The 21,018-nt window shown below is 37.0% G+C and overlaps 1 pseudogene; it reads left to right on the top strand.

The window, feature by feature from the left end:
- Positions 1-2,625: 2,625 nt before the first annotated feature.
- On the top strand, positions 2,626-3,026 carry LOC114028231 (annotated as a pseudogene).
- The last annotated feature ends 17,992 nt before the right edge of the window (positions 3,027-21,018 follow it).

Raw genomic sequence — 21,018 nt, 5'->3', positions numbered from 1 at the left:
AAATCAGAGTCAAAAGTAATGAGTATAAACATAGGGACTGGACCTATATAGGGAACTCTGAGGTGAGAAAACATCCTCTGCCACTGCAGGTCAGGACCTTTTTTGCAATTTATATTCTTAGACAGTTGTTGAGAGCACTAAGGCTAAAAACCTTGCCCAATTCACATAGCTAGTATGAGTCTTCAACCTGCTTTTTTTTCTTTCTTTCTTTTTTTTTTTTGGTGAGGCAATTGGGGTTAAGTGACTTACCCAGAGTCACATAGCTAGTGACTGTTATGTGTCTGAGTCCAGATTTGAACTCAGGTCCTCCTGACTCCAGGGTGGGTTCTCTATCCATTGCGCCACCTAGCTGCCCCCAATCTGCTATTAAATCCCAGAAGCAGGGCTTGGACACAGCTCTTTCTGGCTTCAATGCTAGCTCTCTATCCATTTAACCACAGCTGCCTTTCAAGGGATGACTATAAGAATGTTAATAAAATGAACACTGAGAGACAACCCAACTCTGGTGAAATTCAAATATAAGTGTAAGTACATAGCATACTGTTAAATTTGTTTTTTGTTTATTGGTATGGCTTTAAGTGTTTGTCAGAAAGATATTATTATTATTTTAAATAAAAGATATATGAGAGTTGATAAGTAGGATCAAGTGAATGCTTCTCTATGGAAGATTTAGCTGTGTTTAACTGAAGGAGGGAAGAAATGAGCAGAAATGTAGAAGGCAAAGTTGCTTTAGTGGGAAAATATAGACATCTTATACCGAGTTCAATCGTTCCATTGAGAGCTCAAAGATAAAACTGGTGCTAAAAAGAGTTCTTTCCAAACTTAGTGCATATCATATTAAGTGCAATAACTAATAGAATTCTCTTATTAAAAGAATATGATTAATATTCTGAGAGATTAGGAAGGGCTGCTCAGTGAATTGGATTTCTTTTTTTTCTTCTTCTATTTTCACTTGCCTCCCTTTACTCCAGTGTTTTAAAATTTATCTCCAGGTTCACCAGGCTAAAGTGGGCTCAATTAAAATTACTTCCTATTAATTTATAACATGATCAGATTCACAGCCTGAGTTTCCCACATAAGCACCAGTCTTTTTAATTTTATATTGGTTTTGTGACTTAAGAGGATTCAAGAATAATTGAAAGCTCCAGAGCCAACTATAGGACCAGTCTTCAATTTAAAAGAAAAAAAGTTATTCCCCTTGAGGTCTTGCCAGTCAGTGGTATTAGAGATGTGATCTATTTTGAGGTGATATGCCTTAATTCATAGTCATCCTTAATTAAACATAAAAGTGCTATTAGGAAGAAAGGAAGTTTATAGGTCAAAAGAATCTGCCCAGTATAAATGATATTATTATGAAGACTTCCTCCATTCTTGATACCTTCTCTCATCTAATCTTATTTTTAAAAAATTTCTATCATGTAAGTAACACAGTGGTACGTAGTAAGCACTATGAAAATGTTAGTAGTCACAACAATAACAAATAATAATAATAATATACTATGTTTAATAAAATTATAAGTGAACAAAATGATAAATAAATGTAATAATATCATCTTCATCATCATCATTACTATTTTCAGAGAGAAAATAGTGACAGCTCTAAAGAGTATAACCAAAGAGTCAATGATGACAGGTAAGGTAGTAGTAGAAACACCTTCCTTTATTCTCCTTGCTATTGAAGGTCATGTCTTTGCCAACAAATAACTTCTTCCCAAATGCATAGTTGTTTTGTCTAATAATAATAAATAAGTACTGAGTAATTAATTCCATATCAAACAGATTATCTATTCCTTTCCACCACAAGTCTTCCTCCAACCTTGTCTGTTATTTAGAAGGTCCAGCTGGTTTAGCCACTGCCATTTTAGCAATTGTGTGTTATTGGTTTATTGCACTGGTAATACCAATCTGACCTTAGTTAGGGAAGTTTTATAGCACAACTCATTACTTGCCATTCAAGATGAGTCTAAGGGGTTAGATCTACAACCAAAAGGGGTTATTAGATCATGGATATGAATCATAGGCAATTAAATGTTGAGAATCAACTCAAGGAGTCACGTTAATTCACAATGGAAAGTTACAAAGATTCAGGGCAGGTGCAACAAAATTCATAGTGGCACATTATGAATCAATTGAATTTTAGAATTTCAGTAAGGGAAGAGATCTCACAGGCCAGCTACAAAGGCCTTTACAATAAAAGCTTGAAACCAACAGAAATGCCTCTGTGGAGGGAGCCATGTGAATGAGCTGGGTGAGGTTGGTCCCTGTTCTCTGTCTCTGCCTCTGTCTCTCTCTCTCTCCCTCCCTCCCTCCCAGGGTCAGCCAGGTGCTTCAGGCTATTGGCAGTGTTGTGCTTTTCATGGCTCTGGTAAAGTTCATAATTAAGGAGCCCTAATGAGTCAAGTGAAGAGCTGTATCCCATTTTATCTGTTGAATAAGAGCATCCTGAAGTAAGCCTGATATGTAGAAAATTTGTTAAGCTATACATTGAAGAGTGAGGAAAACAGACAGTCTATCTTGAAGAGACCTTGGAAAGAGTAAGACACAATTATGCTCAAACTGTGATTTGGTGTCAGAAGATTGCCCTGACCCTTGAGGATAGAAACAACCAGCAGACTTCAGAACATCATGCCCAAGTTTTGCTGTGATTACTGGGATACATGCCTCACTTAATGATTTTCCGTCTGTGAGGAGGACTCACTATAGTGGGAGGAAACACAAAGAGAATGTGAAAGACTATTATTAGAAATGGATGGATGAGGAAGCTCAGTCTGATTGATAAAACAACCACTGCACTTCAGCAAGGAAGATTTCCTCCCGATCTATTCTCTCCTCCATGAGAAGGCCTGATGATCCCACCTCTGTACCCTAGCATGATCCCCCCGGGTCCTGGATAATGCTTATGGGGCCTCCTTCTGGCATGAGGACGCCCATGAGAGGCCACATACTTGGCTGTGTAATGATGAGACCCCCTTTGTCATTCCATGATGATGCCCACTCATCCAGAAATGCTCAGACCAGATAGGTAGAATAGAGGGAATAGAAGGAAGCCTCTTTCTCATTTTTCTATTCTTCATTCCATTTTACCAGAATACCATGGTACTGAGCCTCAGGGGTGCTTTTTCCCCCTTCCCCTTTTAAAATGTTGATGCTCTTTTACATCACTGTTACTTTCCAGAGATTCCCCTTCCCCTAACCACCCCCTGCCCCAACACTCAGGATAGTATTCCCATGTGATAAATAAGCACAATGAACAAAAAAAATCTGTATTGATTTTTTAGCCATGTCTAAAAATTTATCACTTGTTCTGCACCTACAGTTTAATATCTCTCTGCCAAAGGAAAGGTATTATATTCAGTCCTCTGAAGTCATAGCTTCCTATTGCACTGATCAGCAATAAGGTCAGCACAAGGTTCTGTAGATTTTCAGTTTGGTAGCCAGTCTAATACCTCTTCTCTCCCACACTTTCCTTTGGAGCCTCCATTGAGCTAGCTCTGGCAATGAGTGCATCAACCTCATTATCAATGTGTACATCCTTAGAAAGTATATTTTCAAGGTACATGAACTTTTCCACAGCATTCAAAACTTCCCCATTTGCTGTAACCAGTGATTCCACGTATGGGTGTTGTGGTGTGGGCTGATGGAGCACCTGGATTTTCTTGGCGTTAATTGTTAGGTCAAAATTAGCACAAGCAGGGAGAAATGATCCATACTTCATTGCATTTCAGCTTCAAAAGCTGCATTGAGTGCATGGGACCTTTCCCTCTTTGTTTGCCCTTCATGGGTTATATACCAATGATGGTATCATGAAGTCAAAGGATGAATGTTTTAGTGACTTTTAAGCATAATTCCCAATCATTTTTCAGAACTGCTGGACAAATTTGCAACTCTACCAAAAGTGCACTAGTGTGCCTATTTTTTCGCATTCCCCCAACATTTGTCATTTTCATCTTTTGTTATCTTTCTCACTCTTATGATGTAATATGGAGCTCCAGAGTTATTTTCATTTGCATTTCTCTTTTTAGAGAATTGGAATATTCTGTCATGGTTGTTGATAGCTTGCAGTTTTTCTTTTTACCAACTTCTCCATGGGAGTTTTCTAAACATGTAAGAAGACTTACTTCTTCCTGTCAAAGAAAAAAAATTAAAAAGGAAGAGTGGGGCAGAAATGATGCAGCTTATATTTGTATTGTGACATATAAAAATAAAAGCATTTTATGCTTCAGTATTTTCAAGAAAGAAGGTCTTTTACAACATACCTATCAAGTTGTCTTCCACTCTTCATTGGAAAATATCAATCGAGGGAGGACCCACTGTTTATCAAGGCAGGCCGTTTACTTTTGGATAGATGTCATTGTTCAAAAGTTTGTCCTTTACAAAGATCCTAAATCGGATTCTTGGCAATTTCTCCCCAGTTGATCAAGCTTTTTGCATCAAACAAAATGAGTCAAAACTATCTTCCGTGAAATAGTTCTTCAGATAACTGAAGGAAATAATGATAAGATCCTTAGTCTAATATTCCAGACAAAAGATTCCCAGCTTCCTTATTTTTTTCTAAGGCATCCTTTTAAAGTCATTTAACAACTCAGTCATACTCCTCTGGTCACCCTGAAACTTTTCCTATTGTATTTAAAATGTAGCACTTGAAACTGAACTATAACATTCCAGATGTGATCTTACCAGGTTAGAGTACATAGGGCAAATCAAATAAACTCCCTGCATCTGGGCCCTGAGTCTCTTTGGCTGGCACATATGCCGTTGTTGACTTATATTGAGCTTTGAATTGACTAAAACTTAGGGTTTTTTTTTCCCTTTAGGAAGTATTGACCAGCTGTACTTCTTTTGTGGTATACTTATAAAATTGACTTGGGACCTGGAGTCCCTAGAGTTGCTCTCATGCTGGGTAGAAGGCTTCTGTGCCCATATAACCTGCAAATCTCCACATGAAGTTCCCTTTTAAGCCACTATGTGGTTTGAATAATTTTGTTTGGGGAGTTGGCAGCCTTTTAAAAGTGGTGTGTTGTGATTTTCACCTGTTCCACACTTGTATGAGACTATGAAAGCTGATCATCTGTGGACTCCAGATGTAGTAAATTTGATAGGGAGGGCACTGACAGTACTCTCTCTCCTGGTGTCATGGGATGAGTGCCTGCTGGTTGCCACACTCATGCCTCAGGTTTCTGTAGGGGAGTGGAATGACATTGGCAATCAATGAATGTGCCAATGAAACTTGGCCCTTTCTGGCTTATGCGCTCTTTCTTAATTTAGTGCATTGCTTCCAGAGTGCATGGAATAAGATCTCTGTGTGTTTTACTGCTGGTATGCTTCAGTTTGCTTTTAGCTAGATCAACAATCACATATGAGGCACCTACTGTGTCGGTCACTATACATGGCCTAAAAGCCAGGGCAATCTGAGGCTGCACGTAGAAGGCGATCATGGCCAGAAGGAGGGAGATAATTTTTCCTCTGTGTTCTGTCCTAGTTCGACTATAAATGGAGTGTTGTGCTTGATTCTGAGTGCCACATAGGAAGGGCCCTCTCCTAAACAGGAGAGCATGGTTCCAATCTCTTCTGTCTCTAATTCTTCATGTACAGAGCTACCCAAGCAGCATTTTCAAAGCTCAGGTCTAATCATGTCTGTCTTACTCAAGAAGCTTTGCTGGCTCCAGTTGCTTTTATCACTGCACACAAAGGTGTGGCAGCATGCAAATCCCACCACAATCAGGCCCCAGCCTAAGTTTCCAGGTTTACAGCACCATCTTCCACTTCTTGCACTGCACATCCTGGCCAAACTTACATATATGCTATGAATGAATACTCATTGCATTTCATAGAAACAATAGCTAACACTTAAGAGTTCTTAATGGTTTGCAAAATGCTTTTCTTCTATTTTTCTTATCAGCCACGGTGTTTCCGAGGACAGCTGCTTTGATACCAGGTCCCTCTAGTCAAGGAGAAGGGTGATGCAATAAATCATGAACTCCTAAATGAGAATTAGTTTTGTGTGTCTTCCTCTTCCTTCTTCTGCCCTCTCCCATTCCCCCCCCCCAGCCCCCACACACATGAGAGGAAACTTGGCATAGGCAGGGCTTCTTAAACTTTTTCCACTCTGATCCCTTTTGAGAACCCTTTCTGCGTTTCAGCAACCTTGGCCTTGAGTGGCCTGAGGGCGTGACCTAAGGGCACGCGCAGTGCAAAATATGCCTTCAGAACCCAGGCAGCTGTGAAGTTGCCCTGGCAGGCGCTGCCAGGAACACCTCGGATTCATTATGTGTTTAATTTTTAATTAATTTTTGGTCGTTGTACATTCAGACACATTTTACTGCTGCCAAACAGTCATGACCCATAAAAATGTAGTCTAGTCTGTATTACCCTCATACCCTCAGGAGTATTTGCTTTTAAAAAGACAGTCCTGGAGAGAAGAGAGCTCTTTGAATGGGGAGGGGAAATTCTAGATTTCTGACTTCAACTATTTGGGAAGCTGGAGAAGATTTATTCTGCATCTCCTTGGAACACAAAGGTAGGGCCAATGGATGCAAAATCAAAGAAGGAAGATTTTGGAACTATATAAAAAAGCATTTTCCAGTGATTTTTCAGTGGTTTCAGTCATGTCTGACTTTTCATGACCCAATTTAGGGTTTTCTTGGCAAAGATATTGAATTAGTTTGCAATTTCCTTCTCCAGTTCATTCTACAGATAAGGAAACTGAGGCAAAGAAGGTCAAGTGACTTTGCCAGGGTCACATAGCTAGTAAGTGTCTGAGGCCAAATTTGAATTTAGGAAGATAAGTCTTCCTGACTTCAGGCCTGACACTCTATTCACTGTGCCTAATTAGGCCTGGCCAAAATTGGAGTGAACTACCTTGTAAGAAAATAAGTTACCTGTAACTGGAAGTATTTAAGCAGAAGCTGAATAATTGCTCTCAAGGAATGTTCCAGAAAGGAGATCTACAATTGGTGGGAGGCTGGATGTGGAGATCTGTAATCAAAATCCAATTAAGAGAAGGATTTTATGATTCTCTTAGCCTTAATTCTTTGGATAATTAAATACATGGTGGATATCATCATAAAAGATTACAGAGACATATATACATATATAAATATGCATATCTGTATGTATGTGTTTCTGTGTATATAGATGTATACATCTATATACACAGATGCACATATATAAAAATTATTAAACATCCTTGAAATCCTAGAGGTCTTTTAGATATGTAGAAACAGTGACTTTGATGACCTGGAGCAGACCTGTGTTCCATCACTGTGTTCTTCAGATTTACCAAACTCTATGGTTTCTTGAAATTTCAAAAGTAGTAACTGACTCACAGTTTCATTTTCCTTTAAGAAATTGCTGGCTCTTTTTGGTGGGTTTTTGGGAGTTTTGGTTTAGGATACTGTGGAATTCATCACTTTGAGAATTTGGGAGTTTTGATTAAGAATCACATAGCTCTTCATTTTGTCATTTTAGGAAAGTAGAGTTGGACCGCTGCCTTTTATACATTTTCACAGCACCCATTGTTGTCTCATTCCTGAACTGAGGTCTGGATTATGCATGGCCGTCTCTTATTATAACTTTACTGTATAAATCCTCTGCCCCCCACCAAGTTAAGGTATGGGACACTCCCTCTCTACACTAATCTATTCTTTACTCCCTGTGTATAACCTATATTTTTTCCATCTCTCTAGGCTCTTAATAAATAAATGTTTGTTAAGTTGGATGACATCAGAGACTTGGTTCATGGGTTTCAATAACCAGGACTATTTAAACCCAAGGCTTTTTAGCTTTTTTGTGTGTGTCACAGATTCCTTTGGCATTCTGGTGAAACCTATGTACTCCTCAGAGTAATGTTTCTAAACACCTAAAATTAAATACATAAGGTTGCAGAACAAAACCAAAAACTCAATTATATTTCAATATAATATATACATATATACATATATGTATATATGTGTGTGTATATATAATATATATTATATATATATGTATGTAAACAAACAAGTTCATGGATCTCAAGTTAGGATCCCCTGTCTTAACTCTTGCCACTTATCTAAATCCTATCTTAAATGCCATCCCCCTCAAACCTCATCTCCACTTCCTCAGCCCTCTCATCCTGTCTTAGCCTCTCTCTCTCTCTCTTTCTTTTTTTTTTTAAATCAATTCCTTTTCATAGTACTCCATGGTTCTGTCTCAGGCCTTATTCTCTTTTCTCTCTATTCTCATTCCAATGAATATCCTCTCCATTCTTAATTTTTTCACATTAATTCTTATTTTTGACATGTGTTCTTAACATTTGTCTTTTTTTGTTACTTAATTTTCACCTCTTTGCAGATGACTTTAAAATCTATATCTCACTTTCCTTAGTAATTTGTATAACTTATTCTTCCATTAATTTCTTTATGTTTTATTGATGTCTTTTGCTATTACAACATGTTCATTTCCCCCCACCTAACCTTCCCAGTCAGTCTTGAAACAAATATTAAAAAAGAAAACACAATTTAGCAAAGCCAATGGTGTATCTATTTCTTAAAGCTAAAGGATTGAACAAGTCTGAGATGTCAACAATAATTGCAATTTATTAGAGGAGATACTTTTCAGTGGCAGGCCAATTCACTTCAATGACAAACTTTTAATAATCATCTATTTGTTCTAGGCATTAATTGTGCTAGAAGCTGGGAATAATAAAACAGGTCCTGTCCACAAAGACCTTATATTTTGTTAGCTATTCCCAGTTTAGATGGTGTGGTTATAAAAAAAGAAAAAATCACTCGATTTTCAACAAGGAGACTTGGATTAAAATCCTTATTTGGTTATTTACTTCCAGTGTGACTTTGAGGAAGTCATTTTGTGTTTTTGAGCCTCAGTTGCCTCATCTGTCAAATGCAGGGGTTCTAGTAGATGGTTATAAAGCTTTCCTTCTCTTTAAATGTGAATTAAAATCTACCTCCTAGGATTGTTATGAGGGTCAAAAGAAACATTATAAGTTATGCACTTTGCCAGGTTCAAAATCTATATAAATGTTAACTATTAGGAAGGAACAGCATGATTGTATTGGAGAGAATGTTGCTGTTACTTTGAGTTGGGAGATCTGGATTTGCCAAAGTACTGGTTCTGTTACCTACTCTCTGTGTGACTGAGGGTAGGTTGCATCACCTCTCTGTCTCTCCCTTTCCTTATCTATAAAATGGGAATAATTGTACTTGCTTTAACTATCTTACCACCTAATTATAAGGATCAAATATTAGTACTAAATAATTACAAATCATTTTGTAATATCAAATGCTATTCAGTAGGCACTGACTATTTGTTGAATGAAATAATGTAAATGAAACTCTGTAACCAAGATTGAAATTTCCTGTTGCAATATATAGTTGTCATCCCCATGGAACAATGAAGCTTTACACAGACAATAAGAAGAAGAGATTTGAATTATTCTGAGATATGGATAAACTGCCCAAATCTGGAGAATTGGGGTCATAAAAGTCCCCTTTCCCTGAAGTGTTTGGGTAATTACTTCAATTTCGCCTCCCACTCTGCCTATGGAGTCACCATCCCCTTGTTTCCTTAATCCAAGTAAAGACCTATAGTCCTTTAAAGTTTACAATCTCAATTAATCCTCATATGAACCATCTTAGGGAGGCCTCCAAAGGTATTATCAGCCTCATTTTATTGATGAGAAGACTGAATTTCAGAGATGTAAAGTGGCTTTGCTCATAGTCACATAACTGGTAAGTGTCAGAGGAAGGAATTCAACCCAAGTCCTCTGAGCTCCAAGTCCCATCAACTTTATACTACCCTTTATAATTTATCAGGTCTGCATATTATACATATTTAGTCACTCACTGGAAACCCCTCTAAGAATGAGTCCTCAGTTAACTCCAGAAAGAGGCCTTAATATCCTCTTGATCAGCTTTGAATAGTGCTAATTATGTTATTATATAAAGTACTTTAAAAAGATCGAGAGCCATGTAATATCAACATCTGGCTGATTCCTAGAAGAATTTTCTAATTTTTTTTAAAGGATGAATTTCAATGAACTCCTAATAAAGTTATAACAAAATTTCTAAGTTATAACAAAATAAAACAAAATTTATAAGTTATAACAAAATAAAGTTATAACAAAAATTATAAGTTTCTCCATTTATTATGGGCACAATCATACTACAATATTTACTATTTAATTATTTCCAAGAAATACATGGTGTATTCTAGGGAGCCACAATGTTTCACAAGAAAAGTTAAGAATAGCAATTCTTACCAATGAGTGAAGTAAAGCTCGACTTTCTTCCTATAGAGAAAGGGTAGGAATCCTACTCCTCTGAACTGAGCCTACATAAAAGTTTATAGTTGGCAAATGGCAATTTACCTCCAGTGTTAAGATGCTTAGGTTTTTTATTTCAAAACTGTTCTTCTATCAAATGATTATTTAATAGGATAAAAAATAAGCAACAGGCAGGACATATTCTGTAACAGTTGGGTGAATAGTTCTAGCTTTTCTCATTTGGAAAGAAAGAAACCAAAACCTTGAAAATTTAGAAGATGGTGCCACAAATAATGACTAGAATTACTTTTAACAGGAGAAAACACATGTTCACTGTTGAATAGGTTGCCTACAAATACTGAATGCTTGTAAATTGAAGATGTAGGATATCAATTTCTAGCTGAGGAGTTTTAGAAATCAGTTCTGTTTCACTTTGACTGTCTTTACTACTCTCTATCACCAGCCAGGATTCATTGTTAATGAGGAGCCTCTCTGCTCCTAGAATGTTTCCTTAATGCAGAAAGATGCTAGAAGAGACTCAGATAAAACCCTTATGCTTGAATGAGTAAGGATGGGCTATACTACAAAGCACATATTGGACAATTGGTTAGTGGGTTTATTTTTGACAAAAATTCTTGCTGAGAGGCAGTGTGACATACTGGGTAGAGTTTAAGGCTTGGTGTTACAATGGAATCCAAATCCTTGTTCAGTTATAGTGGAAAGATGATTGGATTTGAAGTTATGTATAAATTTTACCTCTTCACATATTACATGTATGACTGTCAGAAAGTCACTTTGCGACTCTGTGCCTCAATTTTCTCAGCTGTGAAGTCATTTTATGTCATAATGTAAAATGCTGACTATATAGAGTGGCAGGATAACTTAACTGTCAGCTTTGAGGGGTAGGTAAAGATGTCCATGGGAGATGGAAAGACTAAATGCCTTGAAGGTCTTTTTGTGCTTTAAAATATCTGAATGATGATGCATGGGACAATATTTGTGGTAGTCAATTCATGCCAATTCAAGTCAATAAGCATTTATTAAATACCTACTATGTGCCAGCCACAGTATTTCTTGCCTCATAGAGTAACAAAATGTAGGGGTAAAATCATTGGCCTAGTGATCAGGACGTATGTATTGGCCCTTTGCTGGGTATGTGGTCATGGGCATATGCTTAATTTCTCTGACCTTTGGTTTCTTCATCTGTAAAATGATGCCTTCCCTGCCTACCTCAAAGGGTTGTGGGAAGTAAGTGATATAAATACAAAGATGCTTTGAGATGCATAAATTATTCCATTATATCTGTATTGGATCTGGGGCCCTGGACTGGAGTAGGGACTGTTGGATCAAAACTAAAACCTTTCACTAACACTGTATCTTTCATAATCTTTGAAATTAGGTAATTGATTCCTGTAAATTAATTCATGTGGTTCCCATAAGTATGACAGGCAGCAGAAACTAATGGATAGGAAGCTGACTTCATAGCCAATTATGTTGTTATGTTTAGTCATTTAGTCATGTCTGACTCTTTGTGACCCTATATGGGTTTTCTTAGCAAAGATGCTAGAATGGTTTGCCATTTCCTTCTCTGGTGGATTAGGCAAACAAAGGTGAAGTGACTTGCCCAGGGTCACACAGCTAGTGAGAGTCTGACGGTGGATTAGAACTCCTGTCTTCTTGACTCCAGACCCAACACTCCATCCACCTAGCTGTTAGCTACACCTAGGTTCAAATCCCATCTTTGGCAGATTGGGCTGTGTCACTTGGCAAGTGACTTCAAATATCAGTGCCCTAGGCAACTCTCTAAGGTTGTAAGTTGCAATGAAGACACCAAGAAGAACGAATAAAAGTATTTTTTCATAGTGAACTCTCTATCCCAATGAAATTATACAGCTTTATTCCCTAGGCTATCCAGCCATTATCCATTCATAAGAATTTCAAGCCTTTTCCACTAATCTTATACATACACTATAATGGGAGAGACAGCATGGTGTAGCAGACAGAGGTCTGGGACCCAAGAAGGCTTGCGTTTGAATCAAGAAACATACTGGATGTATGTATGACCATGGACAAATCACTTAGTCTCTCAATGGCTGAGAGAATTCTCCAAAATTATAAAGTATAGGTAAAATTGCAAGATTCTTTCAGTGGAAATAGAGGGAGCTTACACAAAGGAAGGTCTGTAGTCTGAGGAACCAAAAATAAACACATACATAGGTCCATTTATTAACATAATCAGATAACATAGGAGGTACATCATACACATACATACATATACATATATAAACACAAATACACATATACATATAAATGACAGTTATATACAGACAGATAGATGACAGAGAAACGTGAGTCAATATTTTTTCTTCCTTCTGGCTCTCACACTTGCTAGCTATGTGACCATGGACAAATTAATCAAGCAAGCAAGCATTTATTATATGCATGCACTGCACTAATGCTAGGGATACAAAGCAAAAATTAAACACACACACACATGCATATAAATGTATATATATATACATATATACATATATATGCAGTTCTTCTCAAAAAGTTTACATTATGGTGAGAGAGATTACATATTTATGCGTATATATATCAGTACATAAAAGGTATATCCAATCCAACCTAATAACCAATTATTAAGCATCTATATATGCCAGGCACTATACTAAAGGCTGGAGATTTTTTGTTATTCAGTCATTTCAGTTTTGTCCAACTCTTCGTAATCCCATTTGGGGTATTCTTGGCAAGGATGCTGGAGTGATTTGCCATTTCCTTCTCTTGCTCATTTTACAGATGTGGAAACTGAGATAAATAAGGCTAAGTGATTTGCCCAGAGTCACACAGCTAGTAAGTGTCTGAAGCTGGATTTGAAGTTAGGAAGATGACCCTTCCTGACTCCAGGCCTGAACTACCTAGCTGCCCAAGCTCTGGGGTTACAATTAATAAAAAGAAAAACATTCCCTACCTTTAAAGAGCTTATAGTCTTATGAGAGGAGACACAAAAGAAGGCAGGAAAGCTAGAGGACAGAGATACCAGGGGTTACCCTATGGGGGCATCTTGTTCTGCGGAGTTGAAATCAGGCAGAGATGTTTAGGCAGATTGGAGTGGACTGAGCAGTCCAGTTTCTGCCCTCTATAAAAGAAGGCATTGGGAGGAGTTTGGTATTTTTCCTTTCAGCCCTTCAATCAGAGGAGAGAGATGGCTGAGGCAAGTTGTATCAGTCAAAGCTGAACCTGAGAGGAGAAGGCAGCTTGTACTACAGAGTTCAAAATGGGCAGAGCAGCAGATGCAGAACAGAGTGGGGAGATAGGTAAGGAGTAGATGGAAATGCACAAGAGTTTGGAGGGTAAAGAGTTTTGAGTAAAGCCTCCTACAGCTGCTGGTACTTGAATTGAGTCTTAAATGAAGCCAAAGAATGTAAGGAACGAATGTGAGGAGGAAGAACTTTCTGGGACTGCCATTGTTAAAGCACAGAGATGGGAGATGGGGCTTTATGTGTGAGGAGTTTCTAGTAGGTCACTATAACCGGAGTGCGGAGTTGGAGGGGAGTAATGTGTAGGTAGACTAGCAAAATGGGAAATGGCCAGGTAATCAAGTGCTTTAAATGTGAAACAGAGGAGTTTATATGTTATCCCAGAAGTACTAACGAGATCCTGGAGTTTAATGAGTGTGTGTAAGGAGGGGAGATGGTCAGCAATTTATTTTAGGAAAATAATTTTGGAAACTGTATGAAGCATGGTTTGGAGTGGGGGGAGATTTAAAGTAGGGGATTCTGTTAGAAGGTTAGCTTTATGTTTCTTGGTTTCCACTTTTGCAAGGAAGAAATAATTATAATCATACTATCTACCTTACAGGGTTTTTGTAAGGAAAATAAATTTTTAGAAAGAAATGTTATATAAATATAAATAAAGGCAATAACATTTTATACTGTGTTCCTAAAAATGTCTAGGGACTGAAATAATAGAGGATGATAATCTGTTAACTATTGAATTAGATATGCCTTAAAATTTTACATATATACATACATATAAACACACACACACACATATATATGCAGCCAATTCAAACCAATTCAAGGCAACAAGCATTTATTAAGTGCCTACTATGTGCCAGACAGAGTATTTCTTGCTCTGTAGGGTAACATGATGTAGTTGCATATGTATATGTATACATATATACATACATACCCACATATACACATATATACATACATACATGTATATATGTATGCATATGTATATGTGTTATGTATTTGATCCACGTGACAAGAGCATAGGTCTAGTTATGTCTCATGGTATGTGTGTGTATGTGTGTGTGTATGTGTGTGCGCATGTGTGTATCTATCCTTGAATGTGTGTTTGGGCAAAAGTGAAAAAAAAAGTAATACTATTTTGGTTCTTTGAAATTTTCAAAACACTGGTACATGTGCAGACTCGCTTGACTGATACAGCTTTTCATTTATTCATTCATTCATTCATTTTATCCACTAGGATAAGATAAAGGGTCCTAACAGCTCTGGCTCATAGAAATATCTCTCTGATTGTTTCAGTGCAGCATTGCAAGGCACCCAAAAGGGGCCTCCAAACTAGGGCTTTTTCAGTATTGTAGGTTGATATTACTCATATGCACATCTGAGTTATTTCTCACTGCTAATTTCATGAATGCCATGTTAGGGCCTGGGGGAAGGGTTTTCCCTTTTCCTCAAAAAAAAAAAAGAACTGACTTGGGGCTTGATTCTGATATCTCTGCTTCCTTTCTTTTATTTAGATAGAGAGGCCTCAAGCTTTGAAACTTTGTCCTTGCTTATAGGTGGCAGAGATTTAAGTATACCAGACATATTAAGCATGGAGCTGTCTTAATGATACTTTGCCTGCTCTAGTCCAGGGCCCCATGAATCTTTTGGTTTTAGGCAACCTTTATCTCACCTACAAATCATGAACATTTATGTAACCATGTCAGCCTTAGCTTATCTGTAAAATGAAGAGCTTAGATTAAACAATATCTAAAGTTCCTTCCAGCATTAAAATTCTATGGTTTATTTTGCCGTCAAGTTATGTCACAAGGATAATTTTTAAAAGTGAATTTAAGGGGAAAAAATAACACATTTTTTCAAAGTTGCAATAGAACTAAGAACCACTGTAACATTTAATCAAAGGTAATTAGGAACAAGATTTAACTTTTCTCCATAACTGCTGAGGCAGGTTTTAAAAGTGTTTCATTTCCTACAGAATATTTTATACCCACAAACACACCCAGGGTTTTTGAGAGATTGGGAGTAAAGGATTAGGAATTTGTCATTCAGTTTTATCCCCAACCTCTTCTCACTCAGCCATCTACTATGGATTTGATTTTACTCTTAATGCTTTTCCATTTTCTCCTTGGATAGCTCCATTCCTTTCTCTGTGATGTCATTTTCACAAAGAGAGAAATGTGAAGACATGGCAGATTCCCACATCAATGTCCTATTGTGTCAAGAGAAAAAGAGAGCAAGAAAGAGAATGAGGAAGAGAGAGAGAGAGAGAGAGAGAGAGAGAGAGAGAGAGAGAGAGAAAGAGAGCACAACATGAAAAGAGATGAAAATGTTACTTTTAAAGAAAACCCACATCCTTTTCTGATTCCTTCCAGTTGTCATTGCAAATAATAACAAACATAGGAGAATGATCTGTGATTGAATTAGCATATGAAACACCAGGAGTAGGAACTTCTGATACCAATGTGGTACAATCTAATAATGACTTCTTTGGAAGATCCATTAACTTGCTTTTTATATATTTGCTTGCATGTTATCTCTCTCATTAGATTGTAAGCTCCTTGCAATAGACTATTTGGACTAAAAATCAGAGAGCTCTTTATACTAGATCTTTGTGTATACTCATTTTGCTGAGCTATTGGATATTCCAACCTCTTTCAAGAAGGGGATAGAGATAGGTGTTGGACTTCTGATATCATTTGCATAGGGATCTCCAGCTGAGGGTACCCTGTTTATATAAGTTGTTACCTTTTCTGCAATTTATAGGCTTAAAGAGTTGCCCAGACAGAGCATTGAGAGTTTAAGGTACATGTCCATAATCATTCATATTGGATCCTGGAGAGGCACATCTTGAAGGCAGGTCTTCTTGGCTAGCTTGCTTGCTAGACACTATGCCATTTTGCCTCACTAAACTTACAGGACTTATAATTTCTACTGATTTTAGGCAGAATTAGATGTTACTAATTCAGTCACACTAGGAGTAGAACCTGTCAGGAATCATAACAGAGATTACATTTGTATTTCTAGTTCATAGAATGCGAGCTAGTAGGGACTTGAGAGATCTTTTGATCCAACCCTCTTGTTTTATAAATAATGAGATATCCCAACATTACATGGCTAGTAAGTAACAGAGGTGAGATTTGAACCCACATTCTATTATAACACATCTAGTACTCTTTCCATTTTTTCAATCTAAAAAGAAACATTTTTTTTCCTTCTTCACCCTTTCCAATTTGCTTTTTCTAGTATTAGCTAGTCCATCAAATTGTTTTTTTTTTCTTCCCAGTAGAGCAAAGCATGCACAAAGTCTAAGTCACTATAATTTTAATTAGTTAGCACTTGACAAAAAACCCATTCTTGTATAATTTGCTTCCTTTCTTGTTGGCAATTTCCTTCTAAAAGCTTTCTAATTTGTGTTATCTCTTGGTACTCATTTTGGTTGCTTTTATGACTTTTAACAAGGATACTTTTTCTTACTATAATGATTTCCGAAACCTTCTTTTCCCCTAAATGGTAATATTAGTTTATTGATCATTTGAGGAACTATTTTTGTTTTTGTTGTTGTGTTCTATACTCCTAAGTCAAGTAGAGAGCTGGAAATTATCAGATTAATTTGACCAGAGTAGACAGTTTCCACAAATGTTAATTAGTCAACAGAGCCAGGTCAGGTGTTTCCAAGATAACAGAATTGCATTCATATTTGTCTACTGTATGTGCACAGTGTTATAGGATCTGCCTCTAAACTGAACTTCTTTCATTGGAAGCCATATTAAGTTGAAACATTCCTAAGGAGCCCGTTGGCCTTCATTATCTATAAATTCAATATTTTTGCTATTATGAGTCAAGTCTTCTTCCTTCTCTTTCCTTCCCCCTCCTCATTCATGTAACCAAATACAATAGCTGTATTAGGCATTTTACTTCAGAATATAATATCATTATTAGGAAATGTAGTGGAGTACAGAGCTAGAATGGAGTCAGGAGTAATTGGGTTCAAGTTCTATTTCTGAAAAATACTAGTTGTATGATCCTGAGCAAATCCATTTACTTAAGTGCCCCAGTCAACTCACAGACAAGGTACTAACATCACAGGTAGGAGTTTCTTTATTTGGGTCTTCTTTATATCAATTAAATCACTGGTCCAGTATATATTCCCATCTTTATTTTAGGCAATACATCTCACTATATGGCAGCTTAGTATACAAAAAGTCTATGGAATTTATAAATCCTTGACTTAATTCCCAAGTCATTTGCCCACCTTGAATTTCCTTTACAAAATCAAAAAGTGAGTTTCATTTTCTTGCCATAAAATATTGAGGAGCTTTAATGAGATCTAAGAGACCTCTTTCTTTAGCCATCATTCTTCAATTTATTTAAATCTTCAAACTATAGTTTTATAATATAATATGATATGCTATTCCATCATATAATATATTTAATGTAACATAATATGTTATTACATGATATCATATGCTATGATATAAAATAATTAATATAACATGATATAATTAATGTGAAAATATGTTATTATGCAACATAATATAATTCAATACAATATAATATAATATAATATATGATACAATAAATATATTATCTGTGATATTTTCCATTAATACATTAGTACTTCTCTAATAATTTTTTATTTCTCTGAAAGGTTTTCAGTGGTTTAAGATAGTCCTTTACAACCTTTCCTCTTATTTTCAGGGTTGTATAAGGATGACAGTGATACATGAGTTAGGCAATATGAAGATTAGGGATGTTTGTATAGAGATTAGTGCTTTAATGGAATAAGATTTACAAGAAAGTTGATCTGATATACATTTAACAATATACATACCCTTCCCTTTTCTTGTGAAGAACAATTCATTTAGTTCCCCACTTATTTCTTTGCAAATTCCTTTCCTATGAAGATTCCTCCTCCCCATCAGTACCTTCCTTGAGGAGTAATTGAAGAGAGCATTCAGTATCTTTCTGTTCCCTAACTCCCATTCCTTCCCTATAGATGGTACTGTGGATAGCTCTCTAGACTTGGACTATGGATGACCTGAGTTCAAATCTAGCTTTAGATACTTATATATAGGTAAAATGCTAGAGAAGATATTTAATGTTTGTCTACTGTAGATTCCTCATTTGTGAAATGGGGACCTCCTCCCAGAGCTGTCGTGAGGATAAAAATGGGATAATTTTTTGGTAGCTAGATGGTGCAGTGGATACAGTGCTGGTACTGGAGTCAAGAAGACTTGAGTACAAATCCAGCCCTAGACATTTCTATCTGTATGACCCTGGCCAAATAACTTAAAAAAAAATCCCTATTTGCCTCAGTTTACTAAAATGTAAAATGGAAATAATAATTGCATTTACTTTCCAGGGTTTTGTGCAGATGAAATGAAATAGTATTTGTAAAGAGTTTCACACAGTACCTGGCACATAACAGGTGCTTAACAAATTACTAGTTTCCTTCCTTCCTTCCTTCCTTCCTTCCTTCCTTCCTTCCTTCCTTCCTTCCTTCCTTCCTTCCTTCCTTTCTTTCTTTCTCCTTTCCTTCCTTCCTTCTTTCCTTTCTTTCTTTCTCCTTCCTTCTATCCTTCCTTCCTTCCTTCCTCTTTTGTACTGGAATGCCAATTCTAGGTATGCTTGGTGTAAACACAAGAGAATACAAAGGAATAAAAAAGCTTCAAGGCAGATAAATCTCTAGTTATGAAGGAAACTCTCAGGGAGCAACCTCACAATGACAATACTTCATGGTGGAGTGATGAGGTAGGTAGGGGGAGACAAAGAGATGGAGAGAGGTGGGGTGAGACCTAGACCAAAGTCTGTGGTGCAGAGATAAGCAGGAAGCTGCAGGGTAAGGTACTTTGACTCTGAAGTCACATAACCTGCATTGAAATCCTACCTTTTCACCTGTGTGACCTTGGGTAAATCATTCAATTCCTATGAAGTTTGGATTGCACACATACAAAATGAATGACCTGTACTGCACAGCCTTCCAGCTCTTGATATATGTACGTACATGAACCTGTGACCATTTTAAGAATGAACTTTAGGTTCTCCACTAGATGGTTGTCTTGGGGGAGAAGAAGGTGTAAAATACAAAAGTCAATCAGATTCAAAAGGGGAGGTGAAGGATTTTTTGGGTGTGGAAATTAGAGTTCTTTCCCATCTCTAATCAAGTCTTAACAAAATTGCTAAAATGTGCTTAAAACATAGTTTTAACTATGTCATTCCTCTGCTTAAAAATCTTCATTGGTGCCATATTGACTGAATAAAACTCAAATTCCTTAGATTGACATTTAAATTCCTTTGCAGTCTAGCCCTAGCCTACCTTTGCACACTTATTGCCCATTATTCCCCAGCCAAACTGTCCTGTTTGAAGTTCTCCAAACTTGACATTCCATTTGCTACCTCCAGACTTTTTTTGTCTCACTTGCCAGGAACATACCGTCTTCATTTCTGCCACTTATGTCTCTAAGCTTTTTTCAAGGATCAGTTTAGTTTTACCTCTTTCCAAAAGCCCTTCCTGATTCTCCTTCTTGATAGTGCTCTCTTACTCATCAAATTTCATTTATTTTATCTTGAAAGAAAGCTTTCTGATCTGCAGATTACATGACTCCTGATTGGCTGAGAGAATTCTGAACACAATATCACATGCCTGCATAAGGAAGTTTGTGAGAGGCACCCTTCAAGACAAGACCTGGAGGGAGGCAGACACGAGTGAGGCAACGTTCTAAATTTTGAGCTGCGGACAGTAGCTCTGGCACTAGAGACATGTAGAGGATGCTGGATCCTTAGCCTCCACTAATTTAAATTTTAGACTGCACAGAGTGGATACCCCTTTGGTATATGATTCCTCCCTTTCTCCTTGACTGAGCTGAAGTCTTATTTCATTCTTAGCTAAAGAAAACATTTACCTTTGTGTGATTCGGGGGATATTAAAATGTAATATAAAGATAGAATTGACAGGACTGGAAAATTAATTTGGATATATGGAGTGATAGAGAGTGAGGAGTTGAGAATGCCACCACAATTTTGAGCTTGGGTGACTGGGATGATGGTGATGCATTTAACAGTAATGGAAAACTTAAGAAGAAGAGAGAGTTTTGGGGGGAAAGACAACTAGTTGAGTTTTTGCCATGTTCCATCTGAGTTATCTAGGGGGCTACCAGTTCTAATGAGCAATTTGAAATATGAGAGCAGAGGTAAGATGAAATGTTAGCATTCAATAAATTGACCCAAGAAGGATATGCATAGACATAGATTAAATCCATGAGACCCAGCCCAAGTCTCTCCTCTGACATATTGCCTATGTGATCCTGGGTAAGTCATTCAACAGCCCTAGGCTGGTGGTGTGAAGCTCAAATAAAAAAGGGACCACTAATCCTTGCATAAGCATACCTGTGGGTACATATTGACTTAGTTTTAGAATGTAATATTGTCTGTTTAATTGTATCTTCATTTTGTTAATTATTTCCCAATTATATTTTAATCTGGGTTAGCCTACCATCCTGA

Source organism: Vombatus ursinus, unplaced genomic scaffold, assembly GCF_900497805.2.
Source record: "Vombatus ursinus unplaced genomic scaffold, bare-nosed wombat genome assembly UNPS02014874.1, whole genome shotgun sequence".
NCBI lineage: Eukaryota > Metazoa > Chordata > Mammalia > Diprotodontia > Vombatidae > Vombatus > Vombatus ursinus.
The sequence above is the reverse complement of the archived record's forward strand: the minus strand, read 5'-3'. Positions and strand labels throughout refer to the sequence as shown.